General features: G+C 39.0%; 1 long non-coding RNA gene across 1 annotated transcript in view; it reads right to left on the bottom strand.

Moving 5' to 3' along the window:
* The window catches only part of LOC139180229 (uncharacterized), a 41,412-nt gene that overhangs the window by 9,826 nt on the left and 8,158 nt on the right, over nt 1–23,428 (bottom strand). Inside the window, exons 2-4 of the long non-coding RNA XR_011564564.1 lie at nt 22,016–22,213; nt 13,869–13,989; nt 10,016–10,249 (exon numbers count right to left, since the gene is read on the bottom strand). This is a non-coding gene — a long non-coding RNA (uncharacterized lncRNA). The remainder of the gene's footprint in view (nt 1–10,015; nt 10,250–13,868; nt 13,990–22,015; nt 22,214–23,428) is intronic.

The following is a 23,428-nucleotide window of genomic DNA, read 5'->3' as shown; positions in this document are numbered from 1 at the left end:
GACACTATTTCTATCTTCTAAGGCTGTTTGCTATTAAAAAAAAAAAAATCCTTGAAAACATAGTACAAGAACCACAAAAGACAGTGCCTCTGCTCATAAGACATGTAAAAATGAAAGACACACAGAAAATTATCTTTCAACAGATATGTACAACAAATTCTTTTTTGTTAGTCAATATGGGTTGGTTATATTGAAAGTCATAGAATTCCAATTAATAATGATCAATAGATTTCATGATAAATGTTCTCATTGAGAATTTTTGAATGTAATATTAACTGATTACTGTCATGTGATGCTTGGAGAAGGAAATGGCAACCCACTCCAGTACTCTTGCCTAGAAAATTCCATGGATGGAGGAGCCTGGTGGGCTACAGTCCATGGGGTCACAAAGAGTCAGACGCGACTGAGCGACTAGGAGATGCTAGGAGAAATAATGGCAATGTACAAATTCAAAAATACCAATTTCAAAAGGAAATAATGGCCATTTTATCCCTACCTTAATCCAAGAGTGAAAACACATTGAAAACAGTTGTGGGAGAATTTTATAATTAGAGAAACAGCTTCATCAATCTAAAATCAACCATTTAAAGATGATACAGTACATATTGGGGCATCCCTGGTGGCTCAGAGAGTAAAGAATCTGCCTGCAAGGTGGGAGACCTGGGTTCAATCCCTGGGTTGGGAAGATCCCCTGGAGAAGGGAATGACAACCTGCTCCAGTATTCTTGCCTGGAGAATCCCATAGACAGAAGAGCTTGGTGGGCTACAGTCCATGGGGTCGCAGAGTCGGACACGACTGAGCGACTCTCACGCTGCACTTTGACGCACAGTACATATTGGGTACTGGTTTCCTTTTATGACCTGTGTAAGGAGTAATGGAAATTAATTGTGTTTGATCCAGAAAGCCAGCTTTATTTTAGATAAAACAGGTAACTGAGTAAAATAACATATATGCCCTCAAATGATGGTCCACTTCAGATTTTATCAACTAAATCTATATTAAATAGTAGTTTAAAAGTATGGTATTGCTAACTAGAAATAAAATTTGATACATACTGCCCTGTAATACTTAATCAAATGATTGAATAATCCCAGTGTTTTTCCTGTAAACTTGTCAGGTTTGTAAAATGCCGTGACTATGCATATAACACATAGGAGCTGAGCTTGTGACTGTGCAACAGGCAGTGACCCCACTTCCAAGCTTTTTGTGCTCACCTCTCACTTCAGGCACAAATTGAGCCCTGCCTTTCCTGATAACTTCAAGGTCTTTTTGTGCCTGCATTGGTGTCTCACATAGGCAGTAATCCGGCATGAACTTGTTCCAAGACCACATCTGGTGGGTTTCAGACCGGAGTGAACCTTCTGGGCCACCTGGGCTCCTTGCTATTATCCATGACTGTATCCATGGTTCCAAGGCTCTAAAACCTTCAAACTCTAATAGCTGCCTTTGGCTCCTTTGCTCCCGATTTGTCTATCCTTTCCAAGCGTATGTTTCAGGGACCATACACCAGGTCATTACAGTTCAACTGGAAGTCTTTGGAGAGGCAAAGCTGCCCTTCTTCAGAGTGAACCAGCGTAAGTAGATGTTCAAAGCTTTCCTCTCCATTATGCTCCTTGTTTGCATGTGGGGCCGTGCACCCGAGTGTTAACACACTACTGTCTCACTTGGCATCAGGCTGGCCCGTACCTTGTGCTGACGAGTCCTTCATTCTCCTCTCACTGCACATCCACCTTCGCCCAGTTAAAACTGGCCCATTTCAAGTTATTCTCCTTGCCTGTGGCTCTCTGGTCCACATGTTGCTGCCAGTTTCTAATGTAGAAGAATATCACCATGCCTTCCACATTCCACGAGGGTTGGTTCAGTTTTAAGAACGCTGTTATAGCAAGCAGCATAATGACCACTCTTTCCCTCCTCTGCTTCCTGCCCATCTAAGCAGCAGAGTGTACTAGGCTGAATGAACCCAGTAAATGTGGCACCAGTTTGTACTTTTCTTGAATGAAAAGCCATAATTAGTTTCCTTTAAACAGTGTAAAATGAACAAGATGGATTAGAGTGGTTGCTTCAAATAATTATGTAATTAAGATTTGTGTGCACTGCTAAGTGAATTCATAATCTTTGGGAAATTCTTTTCAATTATGACTAGGGCATCATAAGCCATGTTTTAAACTTTAAAATCTCAAAAAATGTTTTTTTGTTTTTTCCCTTGACACGTCCGGCTAGACATTATTGACATACTGGCCTACAAATCTCCCTGTTTAAATTTTAGTTGGCCTAAAAATGCTCTAGAAGGGTTCATAATCAAGCCTGAAAATCTGATTTACCTAAAGAGCACTTGTTGGGCTCCCCTGGTGGCTCAACAGCAAAGAATCCACCTGCAGATTGAGAAGACACACGCCGCAGAGCAGCTAAGCCCAGGCAGCACAGCTATTGAGTCTGTGCTCTGCAGCCTGACAGCTACGACCACGGAGCCCACAAGCCGCAACGACTGAAGCCCGCACGCCCTAAGCCCGTGCTCTGCGACACATCAGCTAGAGAGGAGCCCCTGCTCACTGCAACTACAGAAAGCCTGTGCGGCAACAAAGATCCAGGACAGCAAGATAAATAAATAAAGAGCACTTGTTAAAAATTGCCCTAATGCACTTACCGAAACTAACAGTCAACAGCTTGGATTTTATGTACTTCGCGCTCTACGAGCTCGCCATGAATTAAATCTGCATGGCCTGACAATAACATTATCTGAACGTTCAAAACTAATTACAGTGCTGCAAATATTCTGCAGGAAGGTAAATCAATATGAAATTCAAAAGTGCACAGCAAGCTTATTTGCTTCATAATATACCTGTGTACCTTTTTTAAATTATAGCATTGTGATTTTTTAAATTAGCCATCATTCCATCCTGATTTGTCTTACATTACTACCAAAACATAATCAATCAGAAATGAACAGAGAACTTGTTCATTCAACATTTATAACCACCATTCAATAATTCATATCTAATGAACCAGAAAATACTCCCCCTTGTGTTATAATTATCTTTGTATATGTCTTATATTACTCTATCTGTCATCAGCCAATACACCTAGTGTAATACACTGAACACAGATATGCACCTATTTGTTGATGGAAAGGTTGGAAGGAGAAGGAAAAAGGGAGAGAAGGAAAAAGGGATACCTACTTTTGGATGTGTTTATTAATTATACATTCTCAAAAATATAAGCTTAACTGTAACTGGGCAGGGATATTATAAAAGATTCTGATTTTTGCAGTTAGATCATTAAAATTATTTCAGTGCTTCTGGATAAAATGTGCTTTTAGAAAAGTTGAGACTATGAGGGTAAATACTTTATCTCAGGGATAAGTTAATGTTATAGAAATATTTTCTGGTTTTCACATTCTAATATTTTACAAAGATGTTTTATTACCTCTAAATTAGATATGTTTAAGTATAGTTACTGTTTATGAACAATTAGCAATTTTTCCTGGGATGTGAAACCATTCCATCACTATTCAAATACTTTTAATTTTAACTTAAAAAGAAATAATATAAAGACCAATATTTGTGCTAATGATGATCAAGTTCTTACTTGATCGATCATAATTAATGCATTTTCACAAGATTTTTTGGGAGGGGTTCCTAAGATTTCAGGTCATCAAAATAAAGAAAGTTTTCTTTTCCTTAACTTTGAGGTTTTCTATCTTTGTTTTGTCTCACAACTCCAGCTTTGGCAATGGCATCTTGTGGTTAACCTCAAAGTGAGCATCTTTCTTATAGTTTCAACCCAAATTACATTTATGTTGACCAATCCCAAATCTTAATTTCAAACACAGTTGTTTTCTCCAAGCTCCAAATACCTCCAACTGCCTAGTCAACATTACAATTCAAAAGTAGTGTTATTTTCACTTAAAAATGAATTTAAATGCCAGTATACTTTTTATTCCTTATCTTCCTGTTTAAATCAGTGATACCCCATGTGACACATGCTTCAAATAATTTTCGACCCACCTACATGGTGACAATCACCTTTTCTCTAATTTGTGATGGAACTGGAGACTTTTCGGGGAAGAATTGCAATCACAGACTGGAAGACTTGTGATGCTTTAAGATGTGAAACTTCTTCCTGATTTAATGATGTGAAATGCAGAGTCAGTAAAAAGAAGCATGCTATTTAAAAGCAGAGCTCATTCAATTAAAAAAAAATAAATTTAAAAAATAAAAGCAGAGCTCAAGAACTATAATATGACCTGTTACCTTGTGTATCGAGTGACCCTGAATATCCAGGTAACTATCACTGAGAAGTTGTACCATATTTAAGAGTCAGCAGCAAGGTGCCACAAAATCCTTTTGTGTCTCCATCAGGATTTACCTGTTTCTGACAAAAGGTGAAAGATGACATCATTTGAGATACCGCATAAGCTAGTGAAGATTCAACCCTCATGATATACTTTTTCTAACTTTCCTAGCCTTACTTATCTGCTGTTGATTGTTGACCAATGTACTCCAGCTGATCAAATACTTATCCCTGAACATAAACTATTCCAAATGGTTTGGATTTTCTATACTTTCCCAGTATTTCCTGGAAAGACTAGATTTCTAGGATTCTTGGCATCTCCAAATTCCCTGATGTAACTGGAGATGTAACTCGTTCAGTGAACAAACCCGATAAGTGTGAGATGCAAACCCGATAAGTGTGAGATGCTTATAACAAAGCAAACATTCAAATTCTTATTTTCATTAGGTTTTCTAGGGTCCTATTTTATCCTACTTTTGGATTAACCAAAAAAAAAAAGCAGTCTCATTATTTTCTGAACATTCTTAGGTAATACAGTATCCAGTGGTGACTTTTAAGACACAAAATACAAACTAAATTTTTTAACAAATGTATAGTTACGTGAAATAATCAACACTTTGATCTTCATTCAAAGATAGTCCTTTTCCTCTGCCATATAGCTAAGGGAAGGGAAATGACCAGTGTCTCCCCTTTATCCCTACCCCTCCCTTTCTATTTGCTACTTCTGCTACTTTCTACTTCCCTTGCTACTTCTGCTCTTCCAGGTTTGGGGCAGGAAGGATTGGAGGGTAGGAAGAGGGATCTGGAAAATCTTTTTTGCTTTGGTGGGCAGGTTTCATTCTCTGAGCCTGGAAGTTTGAAGAAAGCTGCGCCCTCTTTGCATGTGATTAGGTTTTTCCGGAGCCTCCCTTCCATACTCCACCCCGCCCTCTGTTCATTAGAAGGGCTCTCTGACTTGTAATTTCCTCTATTCTGGCCCCTTAATCTTTCTGTAGTTTTTCAGATTTCAGAGGTTGAACTCCAGCAATTCTCTTCGTGTTCCTCAGGGCTATGGGGAATGGGGACGGGGCAGGAAGAAAAGTAATTAAATCCTCTATAATCTTATTCCCACCTTGTCCTAGTCAACAGTCAATTCAGCCTTTGAGCAGGAGGGAAAGAACTGTAGAAAGATATTTTGAGATGAGACATTGAGGAAGCAAGAATTATAAGGGAAGTTTCAATTGCCCCTATAGAGTTACTTCCACTCAACATATTAAGAAGGAAATCCTGTGATTCAGTTTTTAAACTCAAGTGCACGCATGCTCGGTCACCCAGTCATGTCTGACTCTTTGAGATTCCATGGACTGCAGCCCTCCAGGCTCCTCTGTCCATGGGATTTTCCAGGCAAGAATACTGGAGTGGTTTGCCATATCCTACTCCAGGGGATCTTCCCCACCCAGGGATTGAAGCTTCATCTCCTGCATTAGCAGGCAAATTCTTTACCAATGGGCCACCTGGGAAGCCCCCACAAATTAATTAAACATCCACTGTATTTCCTAAAAACTCTGAGGATCTGTGAAGCTGTTAAAAAATTCTAGAATAATTTTTCTCCCAGCAATAGGAAGACAGATTCTGCCTTTTTTGCAGACTTAGAAAGTAATAGTGAAGTGGAAAAACCCAAAGGTTTCAGTTTTATCCGTATTCACCCATAGCTGTGCAGATCTGACCTAACTTGCTCACTGGCAGAATTCAGCCTCAACCTCCATTCTATCTGTTACATGGCATTGTAAAGCTGAAATTGCCTAAGACCTTTAATTTAAATTCCAAGCAATAGTTTGGAAAATCCCACAATGGTCAAAAATTTTGGCAGCAAGAATGGAAAAGTGAGCTTTGTCAGGACAAAAGGACAGCTCTAACCCCTGAAAGTAATCAAACACCCTTCAAAGAAGGTTTCTGAAAGTCCAAGCATGTCCTGGCTGGTTAGAGACTCCACTCCAACCAGTTCTCTCAGAAGGTTAAAATTACACCAATTCATGATCGGAGCTTTCAGTGCAGGGTTGATATTGAAGTGTGATATTTAATTCAGTGGGATAGGATTTTCAGTACAATTAAATCCAAAGCTATGGTTAACATGACTATAAAAAGGACATTTGGTTATCCAAGTACTGTGATTGAGAGAATATGTTTGTTCATTTAAGACATTCAAGATACTGATAAGTAAATTTGATAAGTGATTTGTTAACTGCAGAGGGGAGGGGAAGAGCAGGAAGAGGACTAGCGAAAGGCAAGAAGATTAGAGGAAAATGAAAGTGGACTTTTAATCTCTTTCTATAATTTTTCTTTGCTTTTTCATTTAAAAAGCCTTAAAATGTGCCTATTCATGGCCTTACCAGAAACAAATGCATGAAGAGAAAGAAATCCAATTGATTTTTAATTGTTGACACCAAATTGAAAATTCAGAACAGTTTCTAGGAGAAATGTAAAACTAGTCAGATAATAATGTGAGCGCATTTGTCCTCTAGAGCTTGAGAAGCAACAACATAGCCCAGGGAAGTGGAGCACATTAACCAGGGCCAGGATGTAGCCAACCAAGACCCCTAAGCAGCATGAAGTGGGTCTAGAAGACTACAGGTCTGGCTGAAGGCTGCATATGCGTCTGCCAGTGGTCTTCTGACTACTGCTGTGAATTTGAATTTGTATTTCCTTTCCACTGTCTTCACATTATCAAAGTATTTATATCCATGCTATACATACTATGGAGTTGGTGAGGGACAGGGAGGCCTGGCATGCTGTGATTCATGGGGTCGCAAAGAGTCAGGCACGACTGACTGACTGAACTGATACATACTGTCAGCCTATGGCTGTCTATAGTACTTCTCGCAAAGTAAGCCATGTTATAAGTAACTTAATGAGTTATTTAATAATGATGATAGGCAAGTATTTATTTCAGGATGCTCACAACAAAAACTGAAATCCTCATTTTTCACATGGAAAACTAGGAAGCTTAGTTTGTTCAATGAACTCCCCCACGGCCATTTACCCAACTAGAAAATGTCAAAGTCAGAAATTGAATATATACATGTCTTACTTCACTCAGGACGCATGCTCAAAACACCATGGCTCTTTATTTTCTCTTCCTTTGGAGCTGGCTTCTCATCCTCAATGCTTCCATAGCTCTACCTGTCCAAAGGGGAGTGTTCTTTTAAACCAATACTCACTACACTTTCTGTTCTTAGTTTGGCCAACTTCTGCTGCCCAGCTAGGGAACTGCATTTTTAAAGAAGCTTCTAAATTTTTAGAAGGGCAAAGCCTAATTCTATCAAATAACTTTCTATCTGGATGCATTAGAGCCAATGGGCAGGTGAAATATTGGGAACTAGATCACCAAAGTGGAAGGAAAGACCAGCTTCTCTTGGGGTCCCTCTCCTGTCTCACAACTGCAATATGCACAAAGAAATATTCTGGAGGGATAATGATGACAATGATAGGCAATGACATTGAAGAGAAAACTCTTCCTACATAATTGTTGAACATTTTCATTTAACATCCTTATTAGTACATGCTGCTGCTGCTGCTGCTGCTATATCACTTTAGTCGTGTCCGACTCTGTTCGACCCCAGGGACCCCTGTCCCTGGGATTCTCCAGGCAAGAACACTGGAGTGGGTTGCCATTTCCTTCTCCAATGCATAAAAGTGAAAAGTGAAAGTGAAGTCGCTTAGTCACGCCCGACTCTTAGCTACCCCGTGGACTGCAGCCTATCAGGCTCCTCTGTCCATGGGATTTTCCAGGCAAGAGTACTGGAGTGGGCTGCCATTGCCTTCTCCTCTATTAGTATGTAAAACTCAACTAAAATCTTCTTTTAAATTATATAGAGAATAGCATATATATGTTTCAAGCCAGGCAAATCTCCTATTAACAAATTTAATTTCCAGTAATCAAATAAACCATCTTTCTCAAAGCATCATCAAAAAAATCCAGTTGTCTTGTCTCAGCCATTTCATTAGCTGATATCCAGAAATGAACTGACACCTTTAGAACTCTTATAAATATTGTTTGCAAAATATATTTTACTTGAGTGATTTTTCCTCATGACCTCAAATAACTTAATGACTCCACTGTTTTTCTTCATATAATACTGACTGCCTTTCTGCCAAAGTCAGAAATCCTTTCACCCTGTGACATGCTGCCTTCTACCCCTTGCTACCAAAACCTCCAGGTTCCTAAAACATCAATGTATCTTTTACCTAAACTTGCCCTTTGAGGTAATGCATGCTTTTGAGTCATCTGTCTTTAAATTTCCTTTGTCAGTTTTTCTCCCACTCTAGTTTCAGTTAAATATCACCTGGCATTCATGACATTACCGTGATCGCGATATTGTGAATGCCATCTAAAGAGTTTCCATATTCTGCACCTCCCCTAGAGATTACCTCCCATCTCCGGGAAACACTTTGGCTTCTGAGTTCTAGTTTCTTATGTCACTAATAGCTGACACTCATCCTGATTGAGGGAGTCCTGCCTGCCAGAAGTAAATTATTCCATTTAGGATGGAATAAAATAATGGTGTTGCTAATTATACCCACTACTTATTGAGTACTTGGTACATGCAAAGCAACCTGCTGAGTTCATTTCTTCCTCATGGCGATCTAATGAGAATGTATTCTTGGGACTTTCCTGATGGTGCAGTGGCTAAGATTTCATGCTCCCAATACAGGGAGCCAGGGTTCGATCCCTGGTTTGAAAACTAGATCCCACACGCTGCAACACCTGGGATGGCCAAATAAGTAATTTTTTTTAAAGAATATATTCTTTTCCTTAGAAATTGTCAAGGTGAGGAATTAGGCACCAAGACACAAAGTCATTTGCCCACCATCACCAGCAGATAACAAAGTGGAGATTTCAACCCAGGCAGCCTCACTCCAGAGCCTGCTTGCCCAGCAATATTAGAGTGTCCATGGTCCTTTGCGGGGACAGTACTGAGAAGGCAGAGTAGTGGGCAGCAAGCAAACGAGAATGGATGGGCTTCCCGGATGAGCAGTGTCCACTGTGTCCCAGACCCCACGGTTGTTTGAAAAGGATAAAAATCAGTGTGAAGGGGGTATCAAGGATGAATGCTTTCAAGACTAAATTCATTTTACTCAATCTCAGTGTATAAGAATACAGATGGCTACATAATTTCAGCTGGTCTGTGTAAATGATTAGCAAAACAACTCAAACCCATGGCCTATGGGGAAACTGCCAGTGTGGTTCCAGATGTTCAGAAGATGTGCTCCCTGGACTAAGCCAGGCAGGGTCCCTTAGGTGAGTTAGTGCCATTCTGTGAATCACCCCCCAAATGTGTAGGCTATGTACTGTATTTTTATTTATTAAGCAACCATGAAAGACAAAGCTGCAGAGGATTCCCAGAGTGCCAATAAACAATAAAAGAAAGCCCAACTGTTGTTTTGTTCACATTTCAGTTTTCCCACATGCCCCTCTCCTCAAACTACAAAACTGCTGTTCATCCCCATGTTGACTTAAATGAAAAGCAGTAATCTGTTGGCATCAGTTTCTTTTAGGAGCAAATAGCAATGAAGCTTGCTATTTAAATCTTCCTTCCATTGATGCACATGAGTATTTAAATTGCACAGTTAAAAGTAATGAGCACTTAGTACGATTTTCTGCCGGCATCAAACTGCTCTCTCCCATTATCTAAGAGAAGGTATTCCATTCCGAGCTTCTCAGATGAAATAGAAGAGATTTCTTACCTGTTTTTCTTTTTTATTCTCGTAATTCCATGGTTCTCCCAAGTCTTAGCCCAACTGCTATTAATTCTCGCATGCTTTCTTTACATGCTAAAGACCTCCTTGAAGCTGTCTCAGCAATAATGCTTTCTTCTTGCTTTTAAAAGAGCGGTCAAGATTAGTCAGTCCACAACATACGTGTTTTCTCTATTATTCTTCCTGCAAATCAGTGATAGTAATTTCTTCTGCTGTGAAATCCTTTATAAAATAGTAAAAAAAAAAAAAAATAGCATATTTTACTTGTAGCTCAATATGTGACTTGCTGTTTTGCCAAGCAGTGATTTCCAGTCAGATGTGTCACAGTGAAAAAAAAAATAATGATGACTTAAAAATAAGCTTGCTGATGTTTGATGACCCAGGCTTTACAGGGTGGCTTCACCCAACCACTAATTCTCCACATTAAGAAGGACTGAGCCTCAAAGATCTCAGCGTCTATTCTTCAGTTACTGTTCTTTGTCTTCCCTCTTTGAACCAGTGAAGTCGCTCAGTTGTGTCCGACGCTTTGCGACCCCATGGACTGTAGCATCCAGGCCTCTCCATCCATGGGATTTTCTAGGCAAGAGTACTGGAGTGGGTTGCCATTTCCTTCTCCAGGGGATCTTCCCGACTCAGGGATTGAACCCAGGTCTCCCGCATATTACAGGCAGTTGCTTTACCAACTGAGCTACCAAGGAACCCTTGGTCTTTGGGCTGGATACATTGTAACACGAGGTGGGATAATGGCCCATCCAGACTGGTGCCTGGAGTCAGTGGTTGCTTTTATACTGAACAGTGTCCATCTGGCTGATGGTCTGCTCTCTGTCCTACCTCCCATCACCCCAGGCCGTCCGGAGCGGGTCTTCCTCACTGTTTCAAGGAGCAACAGGGAACCCACACATATCACAAGTTTCTTCTGTGAACAGATCTTCACCTAACATATGCTAGGATCTGCTCATTCCCAGGAAGTCCAGCCACTAACCCACCACACACCCCTCACCTGCCCGAAATGACTTGGTATTACACTACAGTATGCTTTTTTTAAATAAGAAAATATTTTTTTAAAACAGGAAAACCAAGTGTGAGTCCAACATTAACTCACTGTTTTTTGGAATATGCTAATATATAGCATTGAAATGACATAAAAATAGATATTTGTGAGTTTTTAACAAGCAGTCAAGGAAGCTTGAAAATGCAATATTTAAGTAATTTAACCAAGCATTAGTCTGTGTGTGTGTGTGTGTGTGTGTGTCACTTAGTCGTGTTCAACTCTTTGCGATATCAGGGACTGGAGCCCACCAGGCTCCTCTGTCCATAGAATTTCCCAGGCTAGAATACTGGAGTGGGTAGCTGTTCCCTTCTCTAGGGGATCTTCCCACCCAGGAATCAAACCCATGTCTCCCGCATTGCAGGCAGATTCTTTACCAGCTGAGCCACGAGGGAGGCCCTCATGAGTCTATATTTAACATTAAACATTAAATACAGAGAGGAGAAAACTTCTCAACTCTCTCAATGTAACTTGCCAACAAAAGAATTCATGTTGTAGTTTCATTAATTTTTTAACATTATTTAATATTATTTTTAAATATATGTCAATATATATGATATTTAAAGCATGGTAAGACACATATCTACTTAGGTACCATTGTACATGATCAATAGCCTTGCTATTCTGTTGATTTTTTATAGTTATGTAAAAATATGAATGTTACTAAACAGTATGCTATTCTGAAAGAGATGGGAATACCAGACCACCTGACCTGCCTCTTGAGAAATCTGTATGCAGGTCAGGAAGCAACAGTTAGAACTGGACATGGAACAACAGACGGGTTCCAAATAGGAAAAGGAGTACGTCAAGGCTGTATATTGTCACCCTGCTTATTTAACTTATATACAGAGTACATCATGAGAAACGCTGGACTGGAAGAAACACAAGCTGGAATCAAGATTGCCAGGAGAAATATCAATAACCTCAGATATGCAGATGACACCACCCTTATGGCAGAAAGTGAAGAGGCTTCCCTCAAAAGCCTCTTGAGGAAAGTGAAAGTGGAGAGTGAAAAAGTTGGCTTAAAGCTCAACATTCAGAAAACGAAGATCATGGCATCCGGTCCCATCACTTCATGGGAAATAGATGGGGAAACAGTGGAAACAGTGTCAGACTTCATTTTGGGGGGCTCCAAAATCACTGCAGATGGTGACTGCAGCCATGAAATTAAAAGACGCTTACTCCTTGGAAGGAAAGTTATGTCCAACCTAGATAGCATATTGAAAAGCAGAGACATTACTTTGCCAACAAAGGTCCGTCTAGTCAAGGCTATGGTTTTTCCTTTGGTCATGTATGGATGTGAGAGTTGGACTGTGAAGAAGGCTCAGTGCCGAAGAATTGACGCTTTGAACTGTGGTGTTGGAGAAGACTCTTAAGAGTCCCTTGGACTGCAAGGAAATCCAACCAGTCCATTCTGAAGGAGATCAGCCCTGGGATTTCTTTGGAAGGAATGATGCTAAAGCTGAACTCCAGTACTTTGGCCACCTCATGTGAAGAGTTGACTCATTGGAAGACTCTGATGCTGGGAGGGACTGGGGGCAGGAGGAGAAGGGGACGACAGAGGATGAGATGGCTGGATGGCATCACTGACTCGATGGATGTGAGTCTGGGTGAACTCCGGGAGTTGGTGATGGACAGGGAGGCCTGGCGTGCTGCAATTCATGGGGTCGCAAAGAGTCAGACACAACTGAGCAACTGAACTGAACTGAACTGAATTCCCCTTTTATAATGATTGAATCACACTACAATATATGTGGAGATTTGTGTGATTTTCTTTTATTTCTCAATATTAACCTTTTGAGCTGCATGCATAAATTTGGGAATCTAATTTTTTTATTCTGTTCTTAGAAGGCAAAGAGTTGCTTCCAGGTTATTGCTTTTGTGCAAATGCAGCCATGACCATTATTGTACATATCTTCTGGTACATATAGCAAAAAAGTTTCTTTAAAGTATATTCCAGAGTGGAATTGCTGTTTTTAGGTAATATACATATATACTTTAACTAGGTAAAGTCAAAATTTTTCCCAAAGAACTACTGGTTAATGAGATTAATGAGATTAACAAGATTAATGAGAACCTAATCTTCTGAACACCTATAATCTTAGATTTAAAAATTATTCCAGAAAGTTGGATGTCAAATGTCAGTTGTGATTTTATCATTATTCATCTGATTCCTAAGTAACAGTTTTTTGTATCCTCCAGGAGTTGGTGATGAACAGGGAGGCCTGGTGTGCTGCAATTCATGGGGTTGCAAAGAGTCGGACACGACTGAGCAACTGAACTGAACTGAACTGAGCCATTAATGAGTCCTCTATCCTGAACTGCCTGTTCGCACTTTTACATATTGTTCTATTGGGTTGTTTGCTTATATATTCAATTTTATATGTTCTTTACACTTTTATTAGCTACAGTTTAATGTGTGGCTGATATTGTGTCCCGTTTGCAAGTTTTCTTGCTCTGTTTTAATCTTACATTTAAGTCATATAGGTTCCAAAGAACCATTTTGAAAATTTTACTGGCAATACCAAGAATCTGTGGACCAATCCGGGGGAAAACTGACAGATTTATGATACTGAGCTCTCCCTATCAATATACATGGTCTAATTTTTCATTTATTTAGGTCTTCTTTGATTTCATTCAGCTAATATCATTCTATTCTTCATAAGAGACTCATATATTGCTTTTAATTTTATTCTTATGACACATTTTTGCTGCATTTGTATGTGCTATCTCTTATTCAGCAAATCCTAAGCATTATTTGCTAATATATAAAAATAAAATTGACTTTAATACCTTGAATCTTCTATTCAGCAACGCTGTTAAATCTCTTATGAATCCCATTGATTTTGGGAAGACTTTGGGTTTTCTCTTCCCTTTAAGATAAGGATGGTATAGTGGTACACCCTGGAAAAGGCTGGGAGAAAAGAATAACCCCTTCAGATCTGAGATACATGTGATTAGCTATATAACCCTGATAGAGAGGAAAATGTGAACAACGCAAAAGCCAGTCAGGTACCCTCAAACTGCAGAATCTCTGAGGAGCTTGTGTAGAAGATGCCTAGGGATTTTTGTCGTTGTCCATTCATTGTTCAACTTTGAATCAAACCATTCAAGAACCTCCTCCACAGATTTGTTGTTCTCTGCTATCTTCTGGTTCAAAAATTGTTGACTAATTCATTAAAAATGTATTTTTTTTTACCTTTTAAAGAGTAAATTAAATATAGTAGTACATAAAATAGACAAAATGATAGCATTTTAGGTGAATACAGCATGTTTTGAAAACATCTCTATGTCAAGTTCAATTTTGTGCAACAAGTATTGATTGAGGGCTTTCTATAGGCAAGACTCTGACCCATTAAGAAAAGTATTTGTTTGGTTATCCTGTGCCAGGAAAAATTAAGAAGACAGTAAATTTTACTAATATAAGCCATCAATCTCAGAAATAGAAATAACGCTCACCCCCATCTTTACTCTGTAATAGGTTTATCACCCTGATTTATTAGATAATTGACTAATCCATCTTGCATATGTAGACAAGAATTCATCAACCTGAGATACTTAAATGTATTCATCATTGAAAGAAAACTCCAACTAGCTAGGCATTACGTCCTAATTCATTAGCAGTGGTCATCACTCAACACTTTCAAGAGAAAAGTCATATAAAAGAAATGCTTATGAGAATTCTTTTTCTGACTCAATGAAAATTCTAACATTTTTCAATTCATGTCTAAAACGTGGAAATACTATGGTAATATTTAGCCTGAAAAGTGTTAGTTGTTCAGTTGTGTCCAACTCTCTGTTGACCCCATGAACTGTAGCCCACCAGGCTCCTCTGTCCATGGGATTCTCCAGGCAAGAATACTAGAGTGAGTAACCATTCCCTTTTCCAGGGGATCTTCCCAGCTCAGGGATTGAACCTGGGTTTCTTAAATTGCAGGCAGATTCTTTACCATCCGAGCCACCAGAGAAGCCTAATATTTAGCCTGTGTGTGTGTGCTAAGTAGCTTCAGTTGTGTCCAACTCTTTGCAACACCGTACGGACCTAGCCTGCCAGACTCCTCTGTCCATGAGATTCTCCAGGCATCAATATTGGAGCGGGTTGCCATAACCTCCTCCAGGGGATCTTCCCAACTCAGGGATCGAATCCACATCTCTTACATCTCCTGCAGTGGTAGGCAGGTTCCTTAATAGTTTTAGGGACATAATTTCTAGTAGCAAGGAAACAAATCTTTGTAAGCATAAGAAATTTCTGAACATGTTGTAGATTTTCAATGAATGTTATTTTCTCCTTTTCCTCCTTGTGGTGTGTGTTTTGGGGGAGTAGGGAAGTTATATCTTTCAGAGGAGGTACCACTTCGAAGACTCAATTAGATGTTAAGTATTTAAAATATTTAAAAGATTTAATGCTCTTCCATTTAGTTCATTTATTTGAGCTACTCAAGTCTTCTATACCTGCTACATCTGCTAGCAATACAAAAATATATTTATTTAGAATCAATGCAAACAATACTGAAATATATTTGGTAAAATTCCAAACCCTCCACTATTGCTACCAATCTTATTTCCCTCCCCAGAAGGAATAAAAGCAGTGTACTTTGTGACTTTAGAATGTTTCTTTATGCATTTACATAGATGGATTCATTGGAAGGACAGTTGTTGAAGCTCCAATACTTTGGCCACCTGATGCAAAGAGCCAACTCACCGGAAATGACTGTGATCCTGGGAAAGATTGAAGGCAAAAGAAAGGAGTGGCAAAGGATGAGATGGTTAGATAGTATCACCAACTCAACGGATATGAATCTGAGCCAACTCCAGGAGATAGTGGAGGACAGAGGAGCCTGGAGTGCTGCAGTCCATGGGGTTGCAAAGAGTTGGACAGGACTTAGCCACTGAACAACAACAGATTCATTCATAAATGGATAAAATGTTACATAATTTAGAATAACTGTGTTTCAGTATAAATGGAATCAAATATTTATGCAAAATTTAGGTCTTAAAATGTTTCCATGTTTTATTTGAAAAATATAAATATGGAAATATTGCTTTCTCAGCTACCACAGAGTAGTTTAATATAGTTTAGGATATTGTCTAACCATTCACTTACTGATGAAAAGTTATAATATTTACATCAATCTATGAATATGTTTTAGATCATCCTGGTGTGAATATCCTTATAGATGCCTCCTGTAACAGAAGTGAGCAAGTGTGTACTAAAGATACTTGGACATTATATTTTCCCTAAGGGAAAGAAAGGCCTAGAAATTACATACGCTGTCCTTCAATCTACAGAACGCATCCAGAAGATTCCTTTAAATTCAGTTATGTGTTTCTCAATATGTCTGTCTAGTAAGTTCCTATGCCCGTGCACTCCGTCTCTTGCCAGTTCAGTTAGCTCTATCAGATTGTGGAAGATTTGTTTTCTAGATTAAAACTTTAGCCATGATTTCTAGTATCCCAGGACTGCCTGATGCGTGATACAAGCAATAATGTAGCTGATAGGAAAAAACTGCTTAAATTTGGCTGAATTCAGGTTAGCTGAAAATAAGCTATTTAACTCAACAATTTGCACAAAAATGAATACATATAAGAACTGTTATTTTGTTAAATATTGTGCAACCACCTATTGACCTTTGTAATATTGTACAGATAATTTTCTAAAATGCAATGTGTATTATATCATATATAAACATTGATGTTTTGTCAGTAAAATTTATACAGCATTGTTTTTTTACCTTACCATATTTTATTTAGGCTATTTTGTTTCATGTTGCTAGACATTTGAATTTTTCCTGTATGTTAGTTTCTAAGCAAAATTTTCCTCTAATTTTGCAATAACAATTATTAGGCATTCTCTGCTTATTTCATTATTTTTTACCTATACTTCTAATCCATTCTTAGATAATGCCCACTCTTTCAGCTTTCATGGAGAAACGTTGTTGTTCAGTCACTCAGCCATCTCTGAATCTTTTGAGACCCCATGGACTGTAGCCCACCAGGCTCCTCTGTCCATGGGATATCCCAAGCAAAAATACTGGAATGGGTTGCCATTTCTTCCTCCAGGGGATCTTCCCAACCCAGGGATTGAACTCATGTCTCCTGCACTGGCAGGCAGATTCTTTACTGACATTGCTATGCTAAGTCACTTCAGTCGTGTCCCACTCTGTGTGACCCCATAGACGGCAGCCCACCAGGCTCCCCCGTCCCAGGGATTCTCCAGGCAAGAACACTGGAGTGGGTTGCCATTTCCTTCTCCATGCATGAAGGTGAAAAGAGAAAGTGAAGTCGCTCAGTTTTGTCCAACTCTTAGTGACCCCATGGACTGCAGCCTACCAGGCTCCTCCGTCCATGGGATTTTCCAGGCAAGAGTGCTGGAGTGGGGTGCCATTGCCTGACATTAGATTAACTCATATAGCAAACAAAAGTGGCTTACATTAAAAAAAAACGAAACTGCTTAATTTTTTTTCCACTTGTACAAAAAGGAAAATAGAGTCAGATAAACAGAATAGGCATTCAGTTCAGTCGCTCAGTCGTGTCCAACTCTTTGCGACCCCATGAATTGCCACATGCCAGGCCTCCCTGTCCATCACCAACTCCCGGAGTTTACTCAGACTCATATCCATCGAGTCAGTGATGCCATCCAGCCATCTCATCCTCTGTCGTCCCCTTCTCCTCCTGCCCCCAGTCCCTCCCAGCATCAGAGTCTTTTCCAATGAGTCAACTCTTCGCGTGAGGTGGCCAAAGTACTGGAGTTTCAGCTTTAGCATCATTCCTTCCAAAGAAATCCCAGGGCTGATCTCTTTCAGAATGGACTGGTGGGATCTCCTTGCAGTCCAAGGGACTCTCAAGAGTCTTCTCCAACACCACAGTTCAAAAGCATCAATTCTTCGGTGCTTAGCCTTCTTCACAGTCCAACTCTCACATCCATACATGACCACTGGAAAAACCATAGCCTTGACTAGACGGACCTTTGTTGGCAAAGTAATGTCTCTGCTTTTCAATATGCTATCTAGGTTGGTCATAATTCCTTCCAAGGAGTAAGCGTCTTTTAATTTCATGGCTGCAGTCACCATCTGCAGTGATTTTGGGACCCAAAAAATTAAAGTCTGACACACTGGTCATAACAAACACCCTCTTCCAACAACACAAGAGAAGACTCTACACATGGACATCACCAGATGGTCTACACCAAAATCAGATTGATTATATTCTTTGCAGCCAAAGATGGAGAAGCTCTATACAGTCAACAAAAACAAGACCAGGAGCTGACTGTGGCTCAGATCATGAACTCCTTATTGCCAAATTCAGACTTAAATTGAAGAAAGTAGGGAAAACCACTAGACCATTCAGGTATGACCTAAATCAAATCCCTTATGATTATACAGTGGAAGTGAGAAATAGATTTAAGGGACTAGATCTGATAGATAGAGTACCTGATGAACTATGGACTGAGGTTCGTGACATTGTACAGGAGACAGGGATCAAGACCATCCCCATGGAAAAGAAATGCAGAAAAGCAGAATGGCTGTCTGGGGAGGCCTTACAAATATCTGTGAAAAGAAGAATAGGCATAACTGCCTTTAAATTGTTATTTTCAAAGTAGAAAAATTCTATCCTTCAAATTTCAGTTTTTTTAAATTGATTCATTATTGGCTTATTTTCCTATTTTTCCATATTTAAAGAGAAATGTATATTTTATTTAAAATGGAAAAACATAATTTTCTATTTCAAAAATACAAGTTTTTAAGCATTTTAAAATAGAAAAATATAAAAGGGAGCACAAAGCTGTATAATCTTACCTATGCAAACTATTAACCTTTTAATTATCTGTACAAATTGCTTTCTAAATACAAAGTATGTTTATTATATATTATTTAAATATTTGTATCTCGGTTGTTAGCAAAATGGGGATCGTACCATTATTTTGTAACCTACCATAATTTATTCAGGCAATTTACCAAATGATATTTACTTTATTCCAACATCTTCATAACTTAAACAGAGTGTGCAGAAATAATTTTATTATGAATTTGAAATGTGAAAACAAAAAGACTGAGACTAAGGTGAATTGATTGGTTAAATATGAGAGAACATGACTGAAATGATATTAAATATTAAAAGACAAAAAAGTAGAAAAATACCTATCAATGGAAAAGAACATGTAATGATTTATTAAGGTCTGCAAAATGTCCCAAGGTGCACCAAATATAACTAATACTAAAAAAAAAAAAAAAAAAAAAGCAGTGTCTAGGAATTCTCATTTAAAGCCCATCATCATTTCAGCCAAAATGACCTGCTGACCAACTTGCTTTTAACTAAATTGCTTTCAGCGAAATTATGTTCTATAAAATTGCATTTGTCCACACTGCTTTTCCTAAGCTTTTTTTTAAATTATTTTTTAATGGTCAAATTATATGTTGCTGTTGGGACAGATTTGGGAATCTAGAAGCCACTTTTCCCCCATGCTTAGTTCTTTTCTCTATCTCTGCATCTCTCTGTCTCTCTGATCATCTTTATCCTCAGATTTCATCCTTGATCAATTTCTATCCCTGGACCATGAGATTCTTCCTGTGAATATAAATGTCATTTGAAAGATTACCTTCTTCATACCAGACCTTCAGAAATAACTCTTTTGAGTTATGGCTGTTTAACCACAGAATATCTTAACTCACCTAGTTTTAGGATGTTCCCTTCAGTCCTTTTTCAAACGAAATTTCATGCCTCATGTTGTTATCTCTCCTTATAAGATAAAGACCAGGGCTTCCCTTGTGGTACAGTGGATGAGACTCTGCCTGCCAATGCAGGGGACACAGGTTTGATCCCTGGTCCAGGAAGACCCCTCGTGCCGCAGAGCAACTAAGCCTGTGCATCACCACTGCTGAAGCCCATGTGCTGCAGCTGCTGAAACCTGTGCACCGAGAGCCTGTGCTCTGCAACGACAAGCCACTTCCCTGTGAAGCCAGGCACCTCCATGAAGAGAAGCCCCGCTGGCTACAACTAGAGAAAGCCCACATGCAGCTACAAAGACCCGGTGCATCCATAAACAAATACATACTTTAAAAATCCTTTAAAAAACAAAAAGGATGAAGACTAAATATTTTAAGTGAACTCCTGAATAAAACGTGGTGCTGTATAACCAACGAACAAATCAACTAGGCTACTCCGTGACTCACTGGAGCATTTTACAATAGCACACGCTTTCCACATATACCAGGAACACTCTATTCCCCCCACCTTCTGGCTTCATCCTCCAGTTCCCAAAGCTATCTGCACAATGTTACTGCCATAATAACAATGCAATAGGAAAAAAAAAATTATCACTGTGCCAGTATTCACAGCCTTTCTCTCCTGAATTCCAAAGATTCTTGTTTGAAAGGCCATCTCTTGACTTCTTCTCTGTAGCTCCAATCCAAACAGCAGGCCGCCTGTGATACTGCGCTTTCCCAGTAGCTGTACCAAGAGCAAGAGAATGCTGAAGAGTCGCAGGGCAGAGGGTCTGGTGACTGAGGTGTGGTGGACACGGTGCATGAGAGTGTGAGTGAGGCTTATGAGGTGGGGGGAACAAGTGAAGCAGAGGAGCAAAGTGGCATGAAGGAACAGGACATTTTTACTTTTGTGATGTGTGGTTTTCATGAATGTATAATATTGAAAGAGGAGATTATATTTGAAAGCATTTGTGATAAAACCTCCTATGTCATGGACAGAGTGAAATGGCCTGGCTGGATTTGTTAAGAAGGTGAAAAGCAAAAATGATGCCTCAGAGCTTCTGGAGTCAGATTAGTGTTTCCTTTCAACATGATTTTGAGAGACTGGATCATGTGTAGACATGGCTTATAAATATCATCACCTGGTCAAGAGCACAATAACATGTCCTGACCACTCTCACACAGGTAAAATTAGAATTAAAAACCATCCTCCAATTGATGACAAATTCCCAGGGATCACTCTAATGCCAAGGGGCAAATCTGGCTCCCTTGCCATGTTTTTTGCTTCAACCATCGAACAGAAATTTGCACAACAATCACCAACTACATTCCAACTCAAATTTCTCTCAGCTCTATAACCAACCCATACCCTATTTTGTATTAATCCCTTTCAGCCTAACCACATCACACTCAACATCTCACTTAAGAAGGGAACACAAATCTGTCATCTGAGCAATACTGAAGTCTTGCTGGAACATGACGAGCTGCAGTGTTTAGGAAATTGCATTGTTCTGGAGAGAGGAATCTGAGAAATCTACAAATCTCTCCATACCTTACAGCATCCTTTCATCACTCCCACGCCAAAGGGGATCAGAGCTCACACTGGCAGTATCGGGAGGGGAATAGCCCTGTAAATATATTAGATGTTAGGTTCAAGTGCTGCAACAGTGGCAGCAAGATTTTTGCACATATTTTCAAAAGAAATCTACCATAGTATAAGGCTACCCTCGAGAACTCATCTGGACCTACTTTGTAAACTCCCCGTATCTCTCACTTTTCCTTGTTACTGCTGTCTGTTATGACTCCTCAGAAGCATATCTTTATGTTTGCCCTTATTATTTCATTTTCAATATCCTGTCATATGAAAGTTGTCCTTAAGTTCATGTTTCCCCTAAAAATGCCTGTTTTGTTCACGGCTACATTCCCGGCACATAGGACAATGTTGGTACGTAGTACATGTGCCCATTTGAGAGTGCCTGTATCCTATCTCTTCTTTACTCCAAAAGCTCAAACAATACCTGCTATGGTAGTATAAAGGATCTGCACTGATTTTAATTATCAGAGGAAAAAATTCATAAAAATTCATAGTAGTTAAGTTAAAGATAGGAGAAAGTGCAGAAAAATCCTCTGTTAAGATAAAGAACTAGGACCAAATGATGTTTTGCAGTTGTTTACAATGCTCTAGGAGCTGAAGTTTGTAAAGAAACCATAACTAGTAATTTCGAAGAATGCAGTTACCTGCGTTAGGGTGGTCAGGAAAGGACCCTCTGAGGATCTTATTTTCATTACGAGAACCAAGTAACAAGAGCAGAGAGCCATGTGCAAACTTGAGAGAAGATCATTCCAGGTACAAAAAGAGCAAGTTCAAAGGTCCTGAGGCAGGGGGAAGCTCAGCAAATTCTAATAATAGGGCTGGCGAATCAAGTGAAGATAGATCTGTGGGGAGAAGAAGCATCATTAGTGTTTGCCAGTCTGAAGATTATTTTCCAAAGATTTGCATAATAATGTCTGCTGATCTCAGCATCTCTAATTTTTTTTAAGTTTGTTACTTTCTTCCTTTAAAAAAATTGTTTAAAAAGACTTACAAAGTTGCTTAACATACTCCAAGTTATCTGAAAAAATTTTTTCAACTTGAGTAGCAAGAGGAGATAAACACAATCTGTGAATTATCTGCTTGGGAAGGGCACTTAGAGAAAAAATGTAAAGAAAATCTATAAATAACATTTATAAGAAGAAGTTTTAAAAATTATCATTTTCCCCAAACCATTATATCACTCAACTACACAATTTTTGTTGGAACATAAGGAAGTGGACAAGAACAGGGAAGCTTGGAGCTTGAAAGGTAAGTTATGACTTCTCATTGATTGTTTCTAGGAGGAAATTAATTATGTCTTTCTTAATAGAGGGATAATAAGGGAAGTGGAGGTCTACGGGAGAGAGAGAAAAAGGCTATAAAATGTTTGATACTTAAATAAAGTATTTTAATTCCCAGCTGAGAGTCCAGTGACAACTACCATAAAATCAGGAGGACCCAGTAAAGACTTGGAATGAGCTAATTTTACTCAAGAATGAGAAAAAAAAATCAGCATGAATAATAATTGAAGATTAGAGGGAAATGTATTTAATACACTTAACTTTGTAAAAAAAAAAATTCTGACCTAAATTATATATTATTCATTTAAATTCACTGTATTTAAGTGCACTAGATAGTAATTCTCATATACACTAAATATAGCTCTGCTAAGCACTCTTCGTGTTTTAAAAGAGTGGAAAAGGGACTTTGGTTTAAATCTCTCAGTTAATCGCCCTTATAGGAAGTCTAGAGGTTAATATGAGGACTTAGCTATCTCCACACACCAGGTGGATAAATATGGACATTTGAAGTGTAATGTCCAGAAGATAAAAAATTTTTTAATCCTTGCATTGTAGCCTACAAAATAAAAATATTTTTAAAGTATTAGTGTAAATATATCCAAAGTCTTTATAAATTTTCAGCTAGATCAGTTTTGCCAGCTGGTAACTTCAGAAAACGTTGGGAAACCCATCTAATAGAGGAGAAGGAAATGGCAGCCCACTCGAGCATTCTTGCCTGGAGAATCCCATGAACAGAGGAGCCTGGTGGGCTACAGTCTATGGGATCACAGAGTCGGA

Source organism: Bos indicus, chromosome 27 (assembly GCF_029378745.1).
Source record: "Bos indicus isolate NIAB-ARS_2022 breed Sahiwal x Tharparkar chromosome 27, NIAB-ARS_B.indTharparkar_mat_pri_1.0, whole genome shotgun sequence".
Lineage (NCBI taxonomy): Eukaryota > Metazoa > Chordata > Mammalia > Artiodactyla > Bovidae > Bos > Bos indicus.
The sequence above is the reverse complement of the archived record's forward strand: the minus strand, read 5'-3'. Positions and strand labels throughout refer to the sequence as shown.